At 37.4% G+C, this 23,750-nt stretch overlaps 1 protein-coding gene and 6 non-coding genes across 10 annotated transcripts in view; 2 read left to right on the top strand and 5 right to left on the bottom strand.

The window, feature by feature from the left end:
• Positions 1–23,750, top strand: part of LOC6038421 (protein sidekick) — a 166,243-nt gene that overhangs the window by 76,621 nt on the left and 65,872 nt on the right. The window lies entirely within an intron of this gene.
• Trnap-cgg lies at positions 2,997–3,068 on the bottom strand. The gene has a single exon. It is a non-coding gene; the product is annotated as a tRNA-Pro (tRNA).
• On the bottom strand, positions 3,314–3,385 carry Trnap-agg. The gene has a single exon. It is a non-coding gene; the product is annotated as a tRNA-Pro (tRNA).
• Trnap-cgg lies at positions 3,740–3,811 on the bottom strand. Its single transcript has one exon. It is a non-coding gene; the product is annotated as a tRNA-Pro (tRNA).
• Trnap-cgg lies at positions 4,159–4,230 on the bottom strand. The gene has a single exon. It is a non-coding gene; the product is annotated as a tRNA-Pro (tRNA).
• Positions 4,572–4,643, bottom strand: Trnap-agg. Its single transcript has one exon. It is a non-coding gene; the product is annotated as a tRNA-Pro (tRNA).
• Positions 5,409–5,480, top strand: Trnap-agg. The gene has a single exon. It is a non-coding gene; the product is annotated as a tRNA-Pro (tRNA).

Genomic DNA, 23,750 nt, shown 5'->3' with positions numbered 1-23,750 from the left:
GGTAATCAAGTGGTGGTGAGGGAAAAAGGGGGATTGTTGTGGGTTTTGATGAAATTTTAATCATTTTATGACCTTTTGGTTGTGCCGACAGAGTGCGACATTATCGTGCGTCAGTATGTAGGAATAATTGATTTACGGAAATTGTGTGGTTTGTGGTTTTGGTGTAAACAAAGGACAAATTTGATTATCTGTTGCTGTGGGAAATTATTTTTGTTTCAAACTATGCAAATAGTTATCGACAAATCGAGCAAAACAATCTCCTTCTGGACATTTTTTTTACAATCAATAAAATATCAAATTATTTGTCAAGTAGAACAAAAATGCTCAAAACAATTATTTTTTTTTTAGAAAAAAAAAAACGAAATTCGTAGTCTTACGCCATTTGCGTTAAAAAAATTAAAATTTCAGTCATTTTTTACTCTATACTCAATACGTAATCCTACGTCAAAATTTTAAAAAAGCTAAAATGATCATCAAGTCAAAAGTCCTTCATGAACAAAATTTATAACGGTAAAATTATTCATTTGTAAGGGAATTACTAAGAAACTGCGTAGTCCTACATCATTCGTTTTGGAAACATCAATTGTCAAAATTTAGTGTGTGTGTGAATGAGTTGTTATTATTTTTTTCCTGAATCAAACAAGATTGAAATTTTTATTTATGTTGACATTTGACGTTTCAACTTCAATGACGTAGGACTACGTACTGTATCATTAATTTTCTTGCAGCTCAAATATTTCAGGTATCGAAAAATTTGTTGATGAAGCACAAAGAAAAGATGTTATTTTGACCACCGTGGAATTGCAACGTATTTTGTTATAAACAAGAATCGTTACATTGATATTGGTTAGCAAATTGTTACTTTAATGACGTTGGACTACGGTATACCTATAATTTTTCTTAAATCTAGATAATGTTGAGTATTTTTAGTTTTGCTGTCAAATGCGATGCATTATTTTTTTTCCTTTTTTTGACGTGGGACTACGCTTCTATCTAAATTTATTTTCATTTTGTAAATATATTCTTCAAGCTGAATTCGATACATCCAGCTTTTGCAACCAAAAAAGACTCCCACTTCCCAAATAAGCAACGATTAACCGAGCAAGAAACCCGAACCCGGATCGCAGCAAAACTTCTCCTCGCGCACCATTTTCAGACTGATTTAATTCTAATTAAAAATAGTTTCGAAAATTGTTCGACCCACACTTGCCGGCACCCATTCACAGAAAAAAAAGACTCTCCAGAGGGGAAATAAAAACCCGCAATCGACTGCTCTCCTTTTTTTTGCTCCTTAAAAGAATGATATTGCTGTGCTGCTGCATTTCCCGCCAAAAGTTTCTGGCCACTTTCTTACCGGAGTCGTCGTTCTAAAATACGACTACGACTTTGTTTTCTTCTTCTCCCTCTAGTTTGGTTACTCTGCAGTAGTGAAAACTATCTGCGGGTTTAAAGTTTGCACCGCAGGTTCGATTTTTGTTTTGGCTTGAGGAATTTTAGCTTTCGTGAGATGGGTTCGGGGGTGGAAAAGCTAGGTGGCGCTTTTCTCACCGATTAGGGTCAATTAGTGAAAATTATGCCTTAAACATTTTGAATCGAATAGCGTCTTTAATTGGGTAATTTTTTGTTAGCGTGTATTGTCAAATTGGAGTCATTTGTTAACTTTTCCGTAACATTTGATTAAATGATACAAAATAATAATAAAAAAACAAAATGTGAAAAGGCGTAGTCCCACGTCATTCATTTTTATTTTATTTTTTATTGTTCTTTATATTATTCTCATTGCTGAAAATTTAATAAATATTACACACGCATAAAAAATAAATAAATTGTGAAAAGCCCGTATAGTCCTACGCCATTAACTTTAATCACAATGTGTTCAACGTGGGACTACGTTAATTTTTTTTAAAATTTTATAATTCTTTAATATTTTTTTATCCTAGAAATGTTTGTAAATAATTCGAAAGTTTCGCCCAATTTACTGGCCAACTCCAAATCAGACCGTATTGACCCTTAATTAGGCTGCGGGCGCCAACATAACCTCACTAAATTGAATGTAAACAGCATATGTGGCCATCGCCCATAAAATGTCAACAGATGACCGTGAAATGTGCCTTCGCCAAATGATTATGCACCAGTAAAGCAGGCCATCAATTAAAATTGTGACCCTCCGATGCACCGACGATTGACGCACCCCCCGTACAAATAACTGTGTCAATGGTCAATTCAGTGATGCCAATTAATTACTGGCAGTGCCGCTGCTGCATCTCTCTCTCACCCGGGATGGATGTGACGAGGGCTCATTCAATAAACATTATGCGCGGCACTGTCCAGTTGTTGTTCTTTTTTTTTGTTGCGAATGTCAAAACGAGGGGTCCACCACCAGCTAGTGTGACGGATGCACCCCTCCGGAATGAAGTAATTAATTGGCATTTCCCAGCCATAACTACTGCTGGGCACTCTCGTTTGCTCTCTGACTGATGAGCCTCCGCGAATTGCGTTCTGTGAGGAGGGGCTCATTCAAGAATGATGTAACGAAAATTGACAGGTGACGTCATGATTGCGATATTGTTCGAAAATTTGCTTTTAAACTAGTACTTCAAACTAAATTCAACAGAAAAGAGTCTAAAATTAAACAAAAATGTCAAGCGTTACGTAATTTGCGAACACTCATCCACCGGTTGACCGGTCGCCAGTTCCGGGAGCGGACTCCCCGCTGGTTGGTCACGGTCTGGTGAAGCGCAAATCGGTTGCAGTTGGCGCTTTTTTGCGCCGGAAAGTTTCCCACGGGGGTCGTCGTCGCTGTTACGGTGTGTTTGTTTTGATTCGCCGAGGGTTGGGGGGCTCAAATGTGACCAAATAGTGGGGGTTTAGGCTGAAATTAGGGTTGTGACCGGTGGGACACTGCCGCGCGATGGCGGTTGTGTAAATCAAACGTGAGGGTTTGATGAAAGCGAGGAATGTTGGTTGGAGGTTCGTTTTATGAAGAAAAAAATTGTGGGCTCGTCCGGGAATTGAACCCGGGACCTCTCGCACCCGAAGCCAGAATCATACCCCTAGACCAACGAGCCAGTTGAAAGTTGTCGTGTCGTGATGTTCAAATCAATTAAAAATATGTTAATTTGACGTATGTGCGTAGTCCTACGTCATGCCAGTATTTTAATTTTCAACAGATTTTGTTTTTTATTAGTTCATAAACACACAAGGTAATTAATTATATTGACAAATAACAAACTTTGTATATTTTTTGTTCTCACGTAGCTCCACATTATCAAAAATCAAAATTGATCTAATGACGTTTAAAAAAATTATCGGTGGGCTCGTCCGGGATTTGAACCCGGGACCTCTCGCACCCTAAGCGAAAATCATACCCCTAGACCAACGAGCCCGTTGAAAATTACGTGTCTAATTTATTGATTTCTTACACAATTTTAAGTTTTTGATTTTTAAATAAAAAATGGTGATAAAATTTTAGCACTACGGTACACAAATTTTAGAATTTTGTTATAACTTATGTAGACAAAAATTGATTTTAATTTAAAAAAGCAAAATTTAAAAACATTTTTGTTAGTTGCTTGATGTAGCCCTACGTCATCAAATTATAGCTAAACGTGTCAATGTGGGACTACTTCCGATACTTTTTTTTAGTTTATTTCAAAATTGAATTAAATTTTTATGTGAGTCTAAAATCTATGTGTTTGAACTTAAACTCTTTTTGCCTTCAAGTTAGATATAAAACAGTGGGCTCGTCCGGGAATTGAACCCGGGACCTCTCGCACCCGAAGCGAGAATCATACCCCTAGACCAACGAGCCGGTTGGAAATTTTGTATTTTGATGCCCAACTTAGTAACTTTTAATCTTAAGGATAAAATATTTTAATGATAAATTTAATTAAATAATTGGCACAAGTGCGTAGACCTACGCCAAATATTTGTTGAATTTCGATTATATTTTGAACAAACAAGCTAACAATGTTACTGACTAAAAGTAAAATGTTAGAATTTATTTTTACTCTTGTAGTCCTACGTCATTAACTTTAATCACATTGTGTTTGACGTAGGGTTACGCTCGATAAAGTTTTTAAAATATTTTAGATTTTAATTAATTTTAATTATAAAAAATCTAAATTGATCAGTTAACGCTACAAAAAAAAATTAGGTGGGCTCGTCCGGGAATTGAACCCGGGACCTCTCGCACCCGAAGCGAGAATCATACCCCTAGACCAACGAGCCGGATGAATATGTCGTGTTGTGATGCCCAACTTAAGGATAAAATATGTTAATGATGAATTTAATCAAATAATTGTTACAAGTGCGTAGTTCTACATCAAATATTTGTTGAATTTCGATTATTTTTGAATAATTCTTATACAAACAAATTAACAATTTTACTGACCTAAAGTAACATTATCGAATTTATTTTTGATTTATAGTCCTACGTCATAAATTTGAATCACAAAATGTTTGACGTAGGACTACGCTCGAAAAAGTTTTAAAATATTTTAAATTTGAATTAAATTTTATTATAAAAAGTCAAAATTGGTCAGTTAATGCTAGGAAAAAAATAATTCGGTGGGCTCGTCCGGGATTTGAACCCGGGACCTCTCGCACCCTAAGCGAAAATCATACCCCTAGACCAACGAGCCCGTTGAAGATTGCACCGAATGAAGGTGACTTGGTGTTAGCTTTTTGGGGTCTCCGCGACCGTTTCGACGCGACTGACTTGCGTTTGCGCTCTTCTTTCCTCCAAAATTATCTTGGCTTGTTAGATTTTGGACTCTGATTAGTGGAACAGATGTCGGACATGGTCGACTAATAGGGGGATGGCGTCGCTATTTTTAGACCACGTTTTCCACTTTTTCTCATCGAAACCGACTACCTTATCGACTTCATTTTGCTTGGCGAGATAGGACGCCGTCTATTTTTAGACGATGACTCAGCACTTTTCCACTCTTGCGCTTAAAAAAACCAGGTGGCAGCACGATGTAACGCCACGTCCCTATTTCGATAAAAGTTTCGTAGAGTAGACGAGCTTTCAATTTTAGTCAATTTTAATGGTTTAAAGCCAAACTTTTACGAACTCACCCAAAGCGAACCCCATAAATGTGGGCCCGGCGTCAGGACCTCCGTCATGAATCCGGATTGTTTGCCAATTCGCCAAAAGGACACCAGCCAACCGTGAAACCGTCCATAAATTGGCCATTGTTCATATGATTGTGGCGGCGCGCGACCCGGGGGGCTCCAGATCGTTCTGCAACTCTGCATGTTCAACTGTGAGCCCTAGGATTGGGGCAGTACAGCATAATGTAATGATTATGCTGGGTCGCACTGGTCCTCCATCGCGATTGCACTGATTACGGTGCGGGTTGGAAGATTTTGGACCTTCAAAATTTCGCCTTCAACCTTCAACGGGCTCGTTGGTCTAGGGGTATGATTTTCGCTTAGGGTGCGAGAGGTCCCGGGTTCAAATCCCGGACGAGCCCACCTAGAAAACTTTTTTGCGCTCAAATGCCAAATTTCGCCAAATTTACAACCGCCACTGTGTCCACAATGTTGCTCGGTTCGGCCAGAGATTGGTGTTCGGGCCTGGCGTTCCAGGGCCAAGAGGGCGCGCGCAGCACTTGATGCGTGACAGGCGTTTGCAAGTGATAATTGCTCAACGAGATTCTTGCTTTGCTGATGGTCGCGGGGTTCTTGCCGTTTTATTGCGGGCGCGATTGTTTACGGCGGAAATGTGGAGCGATGAGATGGGTTCTCTGGCGTAATTATGCAATTGCTGGCGCAGATTTGTGGCGGTTTTATTGGATTGTTTTGTTTTGAGGGATTTCTTTGAAGCAGCCTGTATTTAGTACTTAGTTTCTGCTTTTATTATGTAGTCCTACGTCAATTGTTTTTTTTTACATTTTTTTAAACATCGATTTGAATGTAAACCAAGTGAATACAATTTAATTGAATACTTGAAGTTTCTTTTAAAGTTTTTCGAGTTGTTGACGTAGTCCAACGTCAATACTGGAACTGTCAATACAATGTTAAGAAATCTAATTATGAATTGAAAATTTTGTGTTGAGTCTTTTGGTAGCCAAAGGATACATTCAGTTTTATTTAAATTGCACAGAATACTTTTTCCAAACAAATGACGTTGAACTACGTTGATTTGCGTCAAATTTATTGAGTAAGATTTTTTAATTGAACCTGATTTTTTTTTAATTTGTTCCAACAACAATGGCGTGGACCTACGATAGTTTTTTAAATTTTTATTATTTTTTATTTGGAGAAAACACAATAACTTTGTTAATAATTGAAGTTGAACTACGTTGAAATATAAAAAAAGAAAAGAAAAGTTTATTTTATGTTCGAAAAAAAAAACAAAAATTCAATGGAGTACCTGACGCGATTGGTAGTGAGCAATGTATTTCTTATGGAGCGAACTGTCAAACTACCAGTCGAATCGGGTATTCCATTGTCAATTGCTTAAAATTCAAAATAATTGACGTAGGGCTACGTCCAGCTTAAAAATTTAAGTTTTTTTTAAAGAAACGAAATCCAAGTAGTCTGAATCTCCTTCAGACAAGTCTGACGGCCTTGATAAACAAACCAGCACTCACTCTAGGACCGTAAACAAAACCAGTGAAATGTGGCGGCGGATTTATGCTTCTTTTCCCGTTGCAGCGTCTGCGTCGCGGTCGGCATCTTTGGTCTCTCAACCTGCCGTACGGGACACGCTCGCTGGGTGGTCCTGCCTTGCCGTGGATTTCCCGGACGCGTGCTGTGATGATTTGCCCGATTGGAAACAAATTTCTCCCTTCATTAGGGACTGAAACGGATTTTCTATGCTAATTTGAAACACTTGTCTGGACGTTTCGATCATTTTTGAAATTTTGAATTAGACTTTAGATCTTTTTCTATCCACAATTTCTCACGGAACAATTTATCAAACGGATATCACCATCTATTTCCGATTCTGCCTCTATTTCCACTCCATTCCATTCACATGAACCGACATATGCCACAGCTCATAAATCCTATTTTAATTTTGTCACTTTTATTACAACTTGCTCGTTCTGTGTTCGAACTCCTCCCACCCGGCTAGGCTAGAGAGACCGTCGTCATCATCCGAACCGTAATATACACAACACGGCGCAATCCCCCGAGCTCCCACAGGTGATGCAATCTTTATCAAGGTTCTATCTCTCCTAGGGCAGCCATCGGAAGCCATGAACTCTAGTTTACCGAGTGTGTATAGCACAGCTTCTTCACGGCACCGTGATTTTTGCGACGACCCTTGGCTTGTGGTGTTTAGTTTTGTTTGATAAAAGTTTTTCATAAAACTTTGAAAAAAAATGAGCAAAAGCGTAGTCTTACGTCAAACTAAATGATTTTTTTTATTTATTTAAAGAAAAGGGAGTGGATTTTGAACAAATTTGTCTTCACTTGATTCTATATTCTTGGACATGATTTTCAGATGAAATTTTTAGTTGGGACAGTTCAAAATGACATCAACAAATTTCTTGTGGTGAAGATAAATTTTGATTTTTGACACCAAAGCTTTTTGAATTTGATTAAAAAAAAGAAATCGTTAGACTACAATACTTAGTTAATTTTTGATTTTGAAAAAAAAAATCGAAATTGGGCCAGTTCAAAATGACATCAACAATTATTTTTTGTCAACGCTTATTCCTGTTTTGGGCTATCCAGTGGTTAATATATTGATACCTATTTGCAATTTGAAGTCCAACTAGTTCAGAATGAGACGGACCAGTTCGAAATGACATCAACAATTTCAACCATCTTTTGTTTTCATTATCTCAAATGTGGTTAGACTAGACGTATGTGAAATCAATTATGATTTACTAAAATATGGCTTCTAGCGGGAATTTGTGGTTGAACCAGTTCAAAATGACATCAACAATCAACTTTTTTAATGTTTTCGTTTCATACAAAGCTTTAGAGTTTTGATATGCTAAATTAGAATTTAAGCGTATGGCCTATGGAAAGAATTTCGAGGTTGGGCCAGTTCAAAATGACATCATTAATTCTTAACAAAGAATTTCGGTTGGGATGATTTATTCCTTGATTCGCCAAAGGATTCGTTTGCCGCAAAAAGGATGGGCTCGAACGAATCTCGTGAATTTTGCCCGGTGATTATAAATAGAAGCGGGATTTAGTTGGGTGAGATGAGCTGACATTTTTCTTCATACTCCCCACCCCACCTTCTGGTGGGATCTTTATCGGAAAACGAGCCGTGTAATCCAACAAGTTGGTACGGTAAGGCTGTTAGAACGTGCAATTGGATATTGAATCCCGGGGTGGGCTTCTTTTATTGGACATATTCGATTGGCCGTAAAGGAGCCATAGACAAATTGACGTTGGACTACGCCATTTTAAGCAATTTTACTTGTAAGAATTGTTCGATTTACTTATCTCTGAACGTGAGGACTTCAAGCTGTGAGAGCAACAGTGAATAATTGGAAAATCATGCCAATAGATTGCTGTTGGATGTCAAGGACAACTCGGAAGTTGGCAGCAATTTGGGGGCAGCCGTCGATAAGGTGGACACAAACGTCCGCTCGTTTTTTTTCTATGCCCCAATCCAGTCTATTATTGGACTTTTTGTAGCCTTGAGTCCAGGCCAGGAAGTAATGAAAGTGGTGCGCTTTTGTTGACGTTTTGTCCCCCGCGGCGCGTCGTCCAGAGGGCGTCCGTTCTGGCCCGGACTAGGATTAGCTGCTCTTTTTGTTTGAGGCGAAATTGGTTCGTGCAGTTCAACAGGTTCCGCGAATGGGGAAAGTTGTGATTGAGTTGGAAACTGCTGGTGTAGACTAGTTTTGTGAAAAAAATGTCGCTAAATTGCCTAACTTTCTAACGGTTTTCTCACTTTTTTTTTTCGTTTCAGGTATGGAATCGAGTCTGATTTTGACGAACTTTAAAGTTTGACAGTTCAAAATGACATGAACAATGCAGCAGTGGTTAATATAGTCATTGAAATAATGACGCCGAATTGTTTTTGAACATTATTTTATGAATTTCAAGTCAAACCAGTTCAAAATGACACCAACAAATTACCTGTATTAAAAATATCGTTTGAAAAATTGCGTTCGAGTAAGTATTGACTGCTCAATATTACTGAAAAAAATATATTTATTATGTTTCGAGCCAGTTTAAAATTACATTAACAAAATTACCAACTGTAACAAAATAATGTTTGAAACAATACGTTGGAGCACTGAATGGACGACTTATTCTTGTAATTTTGATACTATAAATTATATAAGTTTCAGGCCAGTTCAAAATGACAGTAACAAAAAAAATCTACTGAGGTAAAGACAAAATTTGAAACACCTGGCCTAACGAATGAAAATTTTGAAAAATAATTTAGTAAAAAAAAATAATTGTCGGCCAGTTCAAAATGACATTTACAAGCAAATGCGGTCAAGAATTTTTTTTTAAATTTGTATTGGAGTTTTAACTCGACATCAGAGTTTTTTTTAGCATGATTCGACACTGAATTTTGAAACAGGTCAGTTCAAAGTGACATCAACAAATCAACTGTGGTACAAAAATCGCTTGAATCGAAGCATTTGATTCAAAAGACCTTTTGGCGATGCAAATTTTCAATCCCAATCCTTCACAATCGATGGTACAAGACACTTTCATCTTTTTTTCACAGCCTGCGGCCACTTTTAGATTCCGTCATCGGGTTCAACCGTTTGAAGTCGTTCTAACTCTTGACGCGATCTCAGGGAATTTAATTTGCAAAATTATGTCCCGGAGAGATATTCCGTCGGCTGCCCCACGTGGCACTAGGCTGCTGGACCACGTGGAAACAAGACAGTGTGTCATTTCCGGGGCCCGCTTTGATGATATCCGAAGAGTGCAAGAGTGCCTTTCTGTGGTGTGGTGACATTTGTGGGAACGCTCCACGTGTGCCATTGAATTAATGAAGAATTTCCTTGTCGCAATTATTCTGTGAGGTTTGCCGGAGGAATTTAATAAAACACATGGCTGCCACCGCAACAATTCGTTTTGCGGGACACGTGGTAAAATTCTGAGTTTGAAAAAAAATAAATTTATCTGTAAACTGTGAAAAACGGGCCTGCGCCTGGCGGTATGCAAAGTATTTCGCAGCTCGAGTGGATTGGAAAACTTTGCGAATTTCCGGTTACTTTTTTCTCGTCTGGAGAGGCTGTAAATTCTCAAGTGTTGGCTGGTTAGAGTTGGCAGGCAGAAAACAAGAGGGCAGTAAAGTGCGAAAAATGAACATGCAGATCGGTCGGGGGTTTTCTTGACTTTAAATATGGATGTCTGCCCCAGTTACGTCGATACCGAGGAGATACGGCTTTGATTTATGGCGCCAACATAACGTGGCGGTTAAAGTTCTGAGTTAGATGTAGCTTCGCCTCTTGAAGTTTGAATAATTTTAGTGGAAAAGGCAAAGAATCGCTGTTTTTGCTATTTTTTGAAAGTTTATTTGTTGTAGTTCTAAATTAATCTTCATACATGCCTCTATGCCTTTTTTGTCATTTTGAACTAACACAAAATTTAATTTCGAAACCACTTTCAAAATATTGATTGGACAAGTCAAGGCTGGACGCCATGATTGTTTCAAAAGTAAACTTATCACAGTTAATTTGTTGGTGTCATTTTGAACTGGCACTACACTTAATTATTTTAGAATGCCAGTTCAACTAAATTAGGTCGTCAATAAAATGCTCGAAGGAATAGTTTCATACGTATTTTATAACACATTTGATGGGTTGGTGTCATTTTGAACTGCCCTATCACAAAATTAAATTTGGAGACCACTTTCGAATTATTGATTAGACAAGTCAAGGCTTTCAAGCATTGATTGTTTTTAAAGTTAAATGTATCACAGTTGGTTTGTTGCTGTCATTTTGAACTGGCCTAACACTTACTAAATTAGGAATGTCATATTCAATCAAATTAAGTCGTTAATAAAATGCTCGAAGGAAAAGTTTCATACGAAATTTATAACACATTTGATGGGTTGGTGTCATTTTGAACTGCCCTAACACATAATTAAATTTGGAGACCACTTTCGAATTATTAATTCGACAAGCTGTAACGCGTTGATTGTTCCGAAAGTAAACTTCATCGTAGTTGATTGGTTGGTGTTATTTTGAACTGTCCCAGAACTAAATGTATTTCGAATGCAATGTTCAACCAAATTAAGTCGTCATTAAAATGCTCATACGAGTTTTTCAAACGTTATCTATAACACAGTTGATTGGTTGGTGTCATTTTGAACTGACTCGACAGTAAATTAATTTAAAAAAAACTCTTTTATTTTTTAAAAGTAAATCGTTTTAATTATTTGTTTGATAGACAATTTACTGTGAAATTAAATTTTTATGTTGTAAACTGTTTTTGAGTTAAGCATTTTTTAGGTTATATTTTTCGAAAAATGTGTCCCATTTTTCAATCAAAATCTAAAACCTCTAAAACTTAAGGAAAAGTTTCCCACAATTTCTTCGAATCCATTTCTCCTTCCCAGAACTCCCCGGAGACGCCGATCAACCTCCACAAAATTGATTGAAAAGCATACAGACGCGCGCGCGCGACAAACGGCTGTGAAAAGTGACATCACCCTCGGGAAAGTGTGAACCACGATAAGCCCGATGTTCTGGGCCTCAACTTAACTCCTCCTCTCTAAGCGGATTAGAACCATCAATCTTCTAATTGAATTATTTCCTTTCTTTTTCCCTGTGAGATTTCTGACTTTTCTCCTTTTTCTACGGACACGGACTTTTCATTCGCTGACCAACTTTAATTTGTTTACATCAAATAGTCATAAAAAAGAGAGCACACACGCGCCTGTTGTCGCCCCCCTCGGTCAAAGAACATCAACCTTCTATACAGAGCGAGTTCATTAAGCAATTCAACGCTTTATTTGGGTTCATTTTTCATACGTATTAAATCCCGCGGCGTGGTGTCATGGCCTAGACTGACTGACGTGGCGACCCTTCCTGGTCGGTTTTGTAGTGCATTTGCGGTGACATTTCTAGGGGGAAGAGGCCCCTTAATTAGGTTTGATTTATGATCTTCATCGGCGAAAGATCAGCGCGTTGAACTCCCATAATTCCCACAGTCCCGGATTAAAGACGCGGAATTGTGGGAGTTTTGCGGTTTGAGGGGGATTTAGGCAGGGTTTTGAAGGTTTGAATTACTGATTACTGATGTGAGGTTAGGGTGGGAATGTTAGTAGAACGTTTAATGTCGCTTTAATTGGCAAATTATCCTCTAAACTGTATTGCTTGACCAAACAACTTCCAAAAAACATTAATTTTTCGGATGTTGAACAAGAGTTACAAACATGTTGCACAAAAGTTACGAGTTCAAAACGATCCAAAAAACTTGTTACAAAAAGGGTAAAATTAAGTCACGGCTTAAACTTGAGTTGTTACCCCATGGCACGGTATGAAATTTCATCCTGCCAGCAAAACATGTGCACCAGAAGCGTGATGATGATGGTTGGTTTTGCCTTACCCTGGAAGGACGGGTGTGTGTTTTTCTCGACACACCAATTTTGTGCGAGTTTTCCGCCACAAGAACTGACATGCAGTGGCGATGAGTTGGGAATAATGAGTATAATTACTTTCTCGCACACGATGACGTGAACGTTTGCAGTTTGACTTTTTAGAAATTAACAGTCGGTTTGGAATTTTCCAGGAAATTAAAACAGCAGTTGTTTATTAATCTAATTTAGGTTTCAGTATCTAATGAAAAATTAAGAAAATGGTGGGGTAAATTTATTTAGTAAAATAATTTTGATTTTTTTTTGTTTTTTTTCAGTTGAAATTTGAACTTTATAAACTTTTTTCCAAAACTAAAAAAAATAAATAAAATCAAGTAGAACTCAATTTGCATTTTGAATACCTATCATTATTACAAAAAACTTCGAAACTTATCGTATTTTTGAAATACTTCAATGTCCATACATTTTTAAAATTGTTGATGAAAAAAATCGTTGTATTAATTTTCACGTCTGATAAATTGATATTTTTTAATTTTTTTTTGTTTTTTTTTTGTTTTTTTCTAAGTGCATTGAGTTTCAAAAAACCGTGTGGGTCATTCCATGTCAACTGGGACCTTCACCGAATTGGACCAAACTTGGAGGGAACGTTCATTCAACGTTAACAGAAATCTTAAGTTTGATGCTGATTGGACCATCCCTCTATTTTTTTCTTAAAAACTTTTTTTTCTTTTAATCATAACTTTATACCTATTTAAGCAAAAGACTTTGTACAGGTTGTATTTTATAGAAAATTGTCCAAGGAATCTGATAAAAATAAAATTTTAACCCTTAAATGCCCCTCTGTATTATATTTTAACGTTTTAAGTATTAAAATTCAGTTTTGACCAATTCCTTATATTTTCCTTTGTTTTATTTTATCACCATCGTGTTTCCCGGAAAATTTCAGATAATAATCAATGTAGACCTCAGACTAACATGAGCTATTGGCGAGAAACAGCGATTTTACTGAAAAAAAGTTTAATTTGGCGCAGCACTGTTTTTTTTTTGAATCATTTTGCCGCATACATTTTTTTGACTAAAAATCTCCTTTCTACAAGTTAATTTATTTTTTGAATATGTAAGCTAATTCTCATTATAAACAGTAGACATGCTTTAAGATTATTTTTTTTGTTTTTTATTTGTTGTAGCGAATTTAGTTTTACTGTTTTTTTTTAAACACAAATGTTTTCACGATCCACCGTTTTTTTCAAACGATAGGCAAATTATGCAATTATTTTTAAAAACACTAATGATTTTCGTAAAAAATGATCAATTTGAAATACATTGCTTAAATTTTGGTCATTAGGTCAAAACCAGGAACGTAGAATGACCTAACCTTTTTGCTAATCTTGAACATAAGGGTAAAGTGCTCTATTATTGGACAGAAGGGTACAAGTCCTTACAGTTGGATATTAGGATAAAGGATAACAATGTTTAATACTTGGGTATAAGCCCCTAGTATTGGACATTTGAGTTATGGGCACTTCACAAGTCATTAGGGGAATTTATCCTATTGTTGAACAAAAGGGTGAAAGGCCCTAGTTTACAAAATTTTGGTAATGTTTTCTTTCGTAGAAATTATTAAGCTTGACAACGAAACAAAAACTTTTTAAAAGTTATTTTGAAAACAAATAAAATCTCAAACTTGCCTTAAACCTTATTTTTACCCATTCTACACCTCCAAATTCCCCTGATTGCCCAATTCAACCTCAATTTCGCCACAATAATGTCCCTCTAATAGACCCAAATAGACTCGAAATAAAAATCCTTGCCATTCCCCTCAAGTTTCCTCACACAGAGGCAAAAGACAAATTCGTCCTCATCCATTAAGTTGCCACTCTTTCGTGCGGCCAATATTTCCCCCAGGACCTCCTTCTGCACGGAAACCAAAGTAGAGAGGAACGCACGTTCTATTAGCAATAAATTTCATCCAAACCTCCCCCTTGAAAAATGCATACCCGACCTGCCCCCTTCCGGAATAGATAGCAAACACGTGTGGCGGAGGCAAGTTTATTGTTTGCCTAAAAGCAACTTATTTACGCTGCCTGGCTTTATCATAACAAATTAAGGGAAGGTTGGTTTGGGGAATCTGGTAGTCACGTGCCAAAGCAGGACTGCCTTAAGGGTGCGATAATGATTTGCTTTGATAAAGCTGTGACTTTGCAGTTGATAAACAACTTGGAAGTGACCGAAAAAAAGTTGGTGATAACGAGATTTGGACCGTGACTCGTCGATTGCGAATTGCGCGACGCTGCCAACTGATCCATCGGCGTCCTCTTTTTTTAAAACCTTTAAATCGCTGTTACTTGTCTTTCTTGCAACGAAAAACGATCGAACAAAAGCCAATCGCTTTGTTTAAATTTCCTGAAAACATTTTCCCTCGAAATTTGTTTACCCTCTTCACATTCGGGTAGTAAACATCCCACCCCGTGCAGGGAAAAACAACCTTGGAGCCGAGATTAATGTAGCTTTTGATGGCCTGCGGCGATCGCAAATCGCCCGCTCCAGTAGTACACACTAAATCGAAACTCGTAAAAATCTGACTGCGTTTGTTTACGCCATTACGATAGACTTTCGGGGAGCGCGCGCTCATGTGGTGATCATAATCGAGCGGTGAATTCCAGCAGAAGGAAACAATTCTTTGGAGAGGAGAAAAAAACAACAAGCAGTTATGATTTAGTATCTCGAAGTCAGGACATATGTTTCGTCGAGTTGGTCAAATTTCGTCATAAGGCTGCCGTTGGCAGCAACGAATAAATCGTGCATTTTATACGGTTCATTTGCGTGAAATGCGATTCGGTTTATGGTTATGGAGCTGGCAGACGACGTCTGCAACGCATAATTCTTGAAAAATCGATGAGTTTTGTTTCAAATTTATCAAAATTGCGATATGTTACCGCAGGAAGCGTGCTTCAGTGGCGCCATGACCTGAGAGGTGATGGATAGCAGAACTAGCTTTTGACAGATCGACTTTTGTTTGTTTTTGTTAAGAAAATTAAGTAAAATGTCAAACCAAGTTCTACGATTTGACGTTTCAACCATAAATTCAAATCGCTTGACGTTTCTTACAAAAATGAGGACTTCTTCAGGGTTAACACAAATGTATAGTGGTGCCAAACAGTGGCGAATAGTCAAACTAATCGTCTCTCAATCAACCAAATTAAAACTTCACGCCCTCGTTCACCAACGAAACCATTCATATTTATATTTAAATAACTCACTTATAACGACCACAAAGAAAAACACGAGTGCATGTCGTCATCGGCTTGAAACAATTCACCTAATTGAATTTGCTCGTCGCCTTCCAAGGTTCATCAAGATCATCAACGTCTTTGCTCACTCACTCGCTCACATGGTTCGGTCATTTATGGGACCTTGGAGGACGGCCAACAACGAGCCCGTCGGGACGAGATTTGTTTCCTCGGACCATCCGGAAGATGGGAAATTATGATTATGACCAGTGTTTTGTTTTGCTTTTCTCCGTTCTCGGAATGAGATGCACTTCACACTAATTAGATTTTGTGGCAAGAGGCGGTGCCAGCTGATTTGAGGACGATTCAAGATAACAGAATTTAAATAAAAAATCATAATCCTCTCAACCACACAAAAGTATCAATTCACCACGAAGAAAAGGGGCTTCCCCTTAACGCCCGAGGGGCGTTAATGTTTTCCATTTCATCTCCCATTTGTCAAACTGGTAGCCGAAAATTTCGACGGCAGGATGCTGTGTACCAGCAGGCGTAAATCGAGGAGACAGGAAACTGTTCACACCCCTGCCCGATTTCGAACGCACGCACGCACATGTCCTCGATTTATGAAAGCGGAAACCACAGGCAGCTGGGCTCGCGGTAATCCGGGCAAACGCTGGAAATTTACCCGGGTTTTGGGTGGACGGGGAGTTCAAATTTTTAAGAAGGCAATTTAAATCAGGTTTTATGGTTTTGTGTGATTCTGAATAATTTTTAAGTAATTTTGTATGATTTTTTATGATTTTGTGTGATTTTGTGTGAGTTTGTGTAATTCTGTGTGATTTTTGGTGATTTTGTGTGATTTTGGTGATTTTGTGTGATTTTGTTTGATTTTGTGTGATTCTGTATGATTTTGTGTTATTTTGGTGATTTTGTGTGTTTTTGTGTAATTTTGTGTGATTTTGTGTAATTTTGTGTGAATTTGTGTGAGTTTGTGTGATTTTGTGTGATTTTGTGTGATTCTGTATGATTTTGTGTTATTTTGGTGATTTTGTGTGCTTTTGTGTGATTTTCTATTATTTTGTGTGATTCTGGTGATTTTGTGTGACTTTTGGTGATTTTTGGTGATTTTGTGTGATTTTGGTGATTTTGTGTGATTTTGTTTGATTTTGTGTGATTCTGTATGATTTTGTGTGATTTTGTCTGATTTTGTGTGATTTTTTGGTGATTTTGTGTGATTTTGGTGATTTTGTGTGTTTTTGTGTAATTTTGTGTGGTTTTGTGTGACTTTTGGTGATTTTGTGTGACTTTTGTTGATTTTGTGTGATTTTGTGTGATTTTGTGTGATTTTGTGTGACTTTTGGTGATTTTGTGTGATTTTGTGTGAATTTGTATGATTTTGTGTAATTTTGTGTGATTTTATCTGATTTCGGTCATTTTGTGTGATTTTGTGTGATTTTGTGTGATTTTGTGTGATTTTGTGTGATTTTATGTGATTTTGTATGATTCTGTGTGATTTTGTGTGACTTTTGGTGAGTTTGTGTGATTCTGTGTGATTTTGTGTGATTTTTTGGTGATTTGGTGTGATTTTGGTGATTTTGTGTGTTTTTGTGTAATTTTGTGTGAATTTGTGTGCTTTTGTGTGATTTTCTATTATTTTGTGTGATTTGTGTGATTCTGGTGATTTTGTGTGACTCTGTGTGATTCTGTATGATTTTGTGTGTTCTTGTGTGATTCTGTATGAGTTTTTTTTTGTGATTCTGTATGATTTTGTTTGATTCTGTGGTAAATAAATAAAAAAATGTATGGTTTTACGTGATTCTGTATATTTTTTTTTATATTCTGTAAGATTTTGTTTGGATTTTGTGTGATTATGTGTGTGTGTCTGTTTTTTTTGTTATTTTTTTGTGATTTTGTGTGATTCTGTATGTTTTTGTGTGATTCTGTGTGGTTTTGTGTGATTTTGTGTGGTTTTGTGTGATTCATGATTCGACTTGATTTCAGAAAATTAAAAAAAAAAATAAATCCCATTTTTCCGTGCCCACGTTTCGGAAAGCCTCAGAACAGCTGACATCATCCTTTTCGCCCCTTCCATCCTACATTCCTCAAAGTTTCCGCCAGATAAAATCATCACCACTTCCACAGGAAACCACGCGAGACACCGCACCACACTTTTAAGGTGAAACGAGCCGTGGATTATGATGGCGATGCTCTCTTTCCCCCTAGAGGGCGGTAAAAGTTGAAAGATGAATTTTCCCCTAAATATCGAGCCTTTGATCCCAATTTCCCCGTTGTTTTTCTGGTTTGTTCCTGAGCTATTTCCGGCCATACCGAATGCATTAGTGGAGGTGTCGGGAAAATTTATTTGTGCGTGTGTGAGTAAATTTATGAGTACGAGGATGAACAAGTTTCCCCCTTTCACTTTCTTTCGTGGAAATTGAACGATGCGGTGCCTTCCAACAATTACACAGCAAAGCTTCCCTTTTGTGAGCGAGGAGGGGTTCAATAACAGAAGAGTCAAAAGAAGTCATAAATTTTCGGCTTTTTTATGCGACTAGATCAAATGACTCTCACTTATTGTGTGTTGATAACGGTCTGGAATGACGTTTTTGAGAGGTTAGAAAGGGAACCCACCAATGCAGTGTTCATTAAAAGTGACTAACGAGACGAAAAAAAAAAAGTGTTTGGGTCCAGGATCGAACTCAGGTTTTCGGCGTGACGGTCGCGCGCGCTACCGCAGCGCTGCGCTCGCTACAGGTAGAAGAAGCGGTTTTAAGCTATGCGGTATGGCAAAAGAACTTTTTGACGATTAAATGCGAAATAAACGTTTTGCCTTCCTCACGTTACTGAGGAAAGGCTATAAAATCACTCGAAAAATGAACTTCTCATTAAGACCTCTTATACCCACCTTCATGTATACCTATCGACTCAGAATCAAATTCTGAACAAATGTCTGTGTGTGTGGTGGGATGTTGATCAAAAAATTGTCACTCGATTATCTCGACATTGGCTTAACCGATTTTGTCCGTTTTGGCGTCATTTGATTCGTCTTGTGGTCCCATAAGTCGCTATTAAAAATTATGCAGTTAACTTAAGTACTTCAAAAGTTATGCTAAAAAAACGATTTTAACAAAAGTCCGGAAGATTGTAAAAAGGGTGGTTTTTGTTAGAAAACCCGTCATGCTATACATTTTCAGAAAGGTCTTTAAAAGACCTTTCTAACGCGTCCAAGACATTGAAGATCTGATAAATGTATCAAAAGTTATAAGCACTTAAGTGTTATTTACACACTTTTTTGAGGCCAGATCTCAGATATTTTGATGAAAATGCTGTTCAGATCTCTCATGCGACCTATCGTTGGATGGGTATTTAAAAGACCTTTCTAACGCATCCAAAACATTGAAGATCTGACAACCCTATCAAAAGTTATAAGCACTTAAGTGTTATTTATACGCTTTTTGGAGGCCGGATCTCAGATATGTTGATGAAAACGTTGTCCGGATCTCTCATGCGACCTATCGTTGGATAGGTATTTAAAAGAGCTTTCCAACGCGTCCAAAATATTGAAGATCTGACAACCGTATCAAAAGTTATAAGCACTTAAGCGTTATTTACACACTTTTTCGCGGCCGGATCTCAGATATGTTGATGAAAATGCTGTCCGGATCTCTCATGCGACCTATCGTTGGATAGGTATTCAAAAGACCTTTCCAACGCGTCCAAAACATTGACAATCTGACAACCCTATCAAAAGTTATAAGCACTTAAGTGTTATGTGAGGAAGGCGCCAACCACCTAAGGGTGGATTAAGTAACGTTTTTTCAAGATATTTTTTCTGGTGAGTTGAAGTTCAACCCTGAAACGAGGAGTAAATGCGAGCAAAACAGGGATTTTAATGAGATTCCTTGCGGTTGCATCGCAGTTTCTGCAGAGCAACGAGAACTGCCGTTGGTCGGTTGTTCTAAATCCGGTATCGATGTCTCATTAGTCCTGCGTCCTAATTGGCAAAGTTTGAAATTTCCTGAGCCTACACGGCTCAAAGCAGTTGGCATTTTTAAATTCAATAAAAACGTTCTCCCACAAATCTTTGACATTTAAGCAATCGACATTTCGACATCGAGCAGCTTCGCCGAAATCCCTCAGCTTAACTTCTCTCTTCCGGCGGACTAAACTTCGTGGAAATGGTGTTCCTTCGCCAACGCGCGCTTAAACGCATCCGACGCCCACACAACTCATGTCCGTGACCTTTACAGCGGTGGAGATTTTTCTCGGAAAATTCGGCAAAGTTCATCGTTGCTGCTCACGCGATTTCTGAGCTTCAAATCTCGGGTGTTTGTTGTGCACTTTTCTGCTTTCCGCTGAGGGGGGACCCATCATCACAGGTCAAATGTGTGCTCGTCAAACGGATCTTAACACTTGAAAACAGACAAGAAGATCCAGGATTTAAAAATTCTGGAAAAAACATGAATGGTGACTTGACTTCATGAATTTACTTCAAGACTCCATAAATTGACTCCATGACTTGCTTCAAGATTTGACTTCAAGATTTGACTCCATGACTTGACTCCAAGTCTCCACTCCATGACTTGACTCCAAGACTTGTATTTAAAACATGACTTCAACATTTGACTCCAAGAATTGACTTCATTAATTGACTCCATGACTTGATTCCATAACTTGTCTTCAAGACTCGACTTCATGAATTGACTCCATACCTTGACTCCATGATTAGACTCCGTGACTTGAATTCATGACTTGATTTGACTACATGGCATAATTCCAAGAGTTGACTCCATGACTTGACTCCATGATTTGGCTCCATGACTTGACTCCATGACTAGATTCCATGTTTTGACTTGACTCCATGATTTGACTCCATGACTTGACTTCATGACTTGATTTGACTCCATGGCATAACTCCAAGAGTTGACTCCATGACTTGACTCCATGATTTGGCTGCATGACTTGACTCCATGACTTGATTCCATGTTTTGACTTGACTCCATGGTTGACTCCATGACTTGACTCCATGATTTGACTCCATGACTTGACTCCATGACTTCATTGCTTGACTTGACATGACTCCATGACCAAAGTATTATTATTTTTTTTAATATTCGAAAAAGAAATGTTTTTAATCAAGACATTAACATGATATTTTTTAAATGAAAACTGAAAAAGTCTTATAAATATCATTCAATTGCTTAAAAATTTACTGTGATGCCAATTCTTGAATTTTTGGCACCGATTGAATAGTTTTTAACATATTTTTCTTTCATAAAATGAGACCAAAAACAAATTAATTATGTTCAAACAAAATAACCTAGAAAAAATGACGTGGGACTACTCATAACATTTTTTGCAATTGATTTATGGAAGCCGTTTTCATCAAAATTTAAAAGGTTTTTAAATTAACTTGACGTGCTAGAAACTTTGAAATAATGGTACAAAAATTAGTATTAAACTAATTAGGCAGAAAAATACACCATGTCTTGACTACATGATTTGACTCCATGACTTGATTCCATGACTTGTCTTCAAGACTTGATTTCAAGACTTGACTCCATGAATTGACTCCATGAGTTGTCTTCAAGACTCGACTTCAAACTTTGACTCCATGACTTGTCTTCAGGACAAAGATTTGATTCCATGAATTGACTCCATGACATGACTCTACGCCTTAGCTGCATGACTTGACTTGACAACAGGGCTTGACTCGATGACTTGACAATATGACTTGACTCCATGATTTGGCTCCAAGACCAGAGCCATGCCATGATTCTACGACTTGACTCCATGACTTGACCCCATGTTTTGACTTGACTCCATGACTTCATTGCTTGACTTGACATGACTCCATGACCAAAGTATTATTTTTTGTTCTTAATATTCGATAAAGAAATGTTTTAAATCATGATACTTTTTTAAAAGGAAAATTAAAAAAAGTCATATAAATTTCATTCAAGTGCTAAAAAAATTACAGTGATGCAAGTTCTTGAATTTTGGCCAGTAATTGAGTAGTTTTTTACATATTTTTCTTTTATAAAATGAGACCTAAAAAAATCAATTTAATTATGTTCAAATAAAATAACCCAGAAAAATGACGTAGGACTACTCATAACATTTTCTTCAAATAATTTATGAAAGCCGTTTTTATTAAAATTCTAAAGGTTTATAAATTACCTTGATGTGCTAGGAACTTTGAAATAATGGTACAAAAAATATCAGACAGAAAATTACTCCTTGTCTTCAAGACTTGACTTCATGATTTGACTTCATTAATTGACTCCATGACTTGTTCTCAAGATTTGACTTCAAAATTTGACTTCATGACTTGACTCCATGACTTGTCTTCAAGACTTGACTTCAAAATTTGACACCATGACTTGTCTTCAAGACGAAGATTTGACTCCATGACTTGACTCCATGACTTGTCTTCAAGAATTGACTTTAAAATTTGACTCCACTTGTCTTCAAGACGAAGATTTGTCTTCAAGACTTGACTTCAAAATTTGACTCCATGGTTTGACTCCACGATTTGCCATAACTTGACCGTAATTTGACTGTTTTTAACTGTCATTTGACTACAATTCAACCAATTTCGATCTCCAACTGTCTCTGGCCCAAATCACGCACAAAATTTGAAGCATTCCGAGAGCGAAAAACAGAAACCTAACACAATTTAATTGTGACGTTCATCGTCCTTGATCCGAGCGTTGGTTGTTGTGTGTGGGCGTCTCCGAATCTCTTGAAAGTACAAGAAGAGTCTAGACTACTACCGAGAAGCCCCCAGGACGGCCGTTCATGGTTTTGCTGTTGACGTGCGCGCTCAGTACACCGGGGACGTGCTACTGAATAATTTTCGATTTTGATGAATGAACTTCAGCGCGCCCACGACTTCTTCGGATGGATTCACGTGGAATTTTACAAAAAAATCGTTCCTAGAAGTGGTTACAGCGTCGAAATGACTCTTTCATGTGTCGTGATTAATTTAATCTGCTCAATTTGCCTTTTCGTCAAGACTGGTTAGGATGGCATTGCAGTAGCGAGTTCGACTCTCAATCAAATCTCAAATCTGACTCAAATCTCGAAAAATACAACTTTTTTCTTGATGCTTTCTAGACAAATTGTAACTATTACATCACCACAAAAGCCCCCGCAAGCCATTTTAATTCCAACTGCTCGACGTTTCCACTCACTCATAGCGGTATTTTTTCTACATCGAAATTTTGATTCAATCAATCGCGCCGGAATCGATGATGGCGTGCCCAAACTTTCCGTTTCATTCATACCGCGAAAATCGCGCCCACCTTCTTTTCCGTTTTCCGCGGATTGGTCATTTACAATTTTTCGCACGCGAAAAAAAAAATCAGCAGCCGAAAGTTATGCGCGGTCTCAATCAAAAGTGTAACGCGCGCGCGTTACATGGCGATGGAGGAAATTGCATCGCGGCGTGTCAAATTTGACGTTTTGCGAAGCAAAAGTAACCCTCGGTTGGACTTTTATGCAATACGTTACAGTGTTGCCAAATTTAAAGACTGCGTTTTGCTTAAAAAATCAAATCAAAAAAATTTCACAGTCCATATATTAAAACAGTGTTGGCAGTTCATCAACTTTCTAAAAAGATTTTTGTTTTTTTTTCAACAATGAACAGAAATGTGATTCCGGAATTACTTTTTGCTAAAAAATAACAAAACTGGATTGAATTTGTCAATATCCGACATTTTTCAATTCAATAAATTTCATTTCCAGAACCATGAAAAAGCGTTTTCTAGATCTCTTTGAAATATTTCTCTAGGAATTTTAAAGACAAAAAAACGAAGATGGCAATAATTTATAAAGTTCAAAAATAATGACGTAGGACTACTCAAAAATATTATTTTTTGTTAAACTTTGTAAAAAGTAAATAATTTAAGAAACCTGGATACTCAAATGATTTTGAAAGTATTTTTATATAAAAAAATACACATTTCACTAAGGTGCTGGCGTTTTGGCAGTGCTGCCAGATCTTCAATATTCAGCGTTCATTCGAA

Source organism: Culex quinquefasciatus, chromosome 1 (assembly GCF_015732765.1).
Source record: "Culex quinquefasciatus strain JHB chromosome 1, VPISU_Cqui_1.0_pri_paternal, whole genome shotgun sequence".
Taxonomy (NCBI): domain Eukaryota; kingdom Metazoa; phylum Arthropoda; class Insecta; order Diptera; family Culicidae; genus Culex; species Culex quinquefasciatus.
The sequence above is the reverse complement of the archived record's forward strand: the minus strand, read 5'-3'. Positions and strand labels throughout refer to the sequence as shown.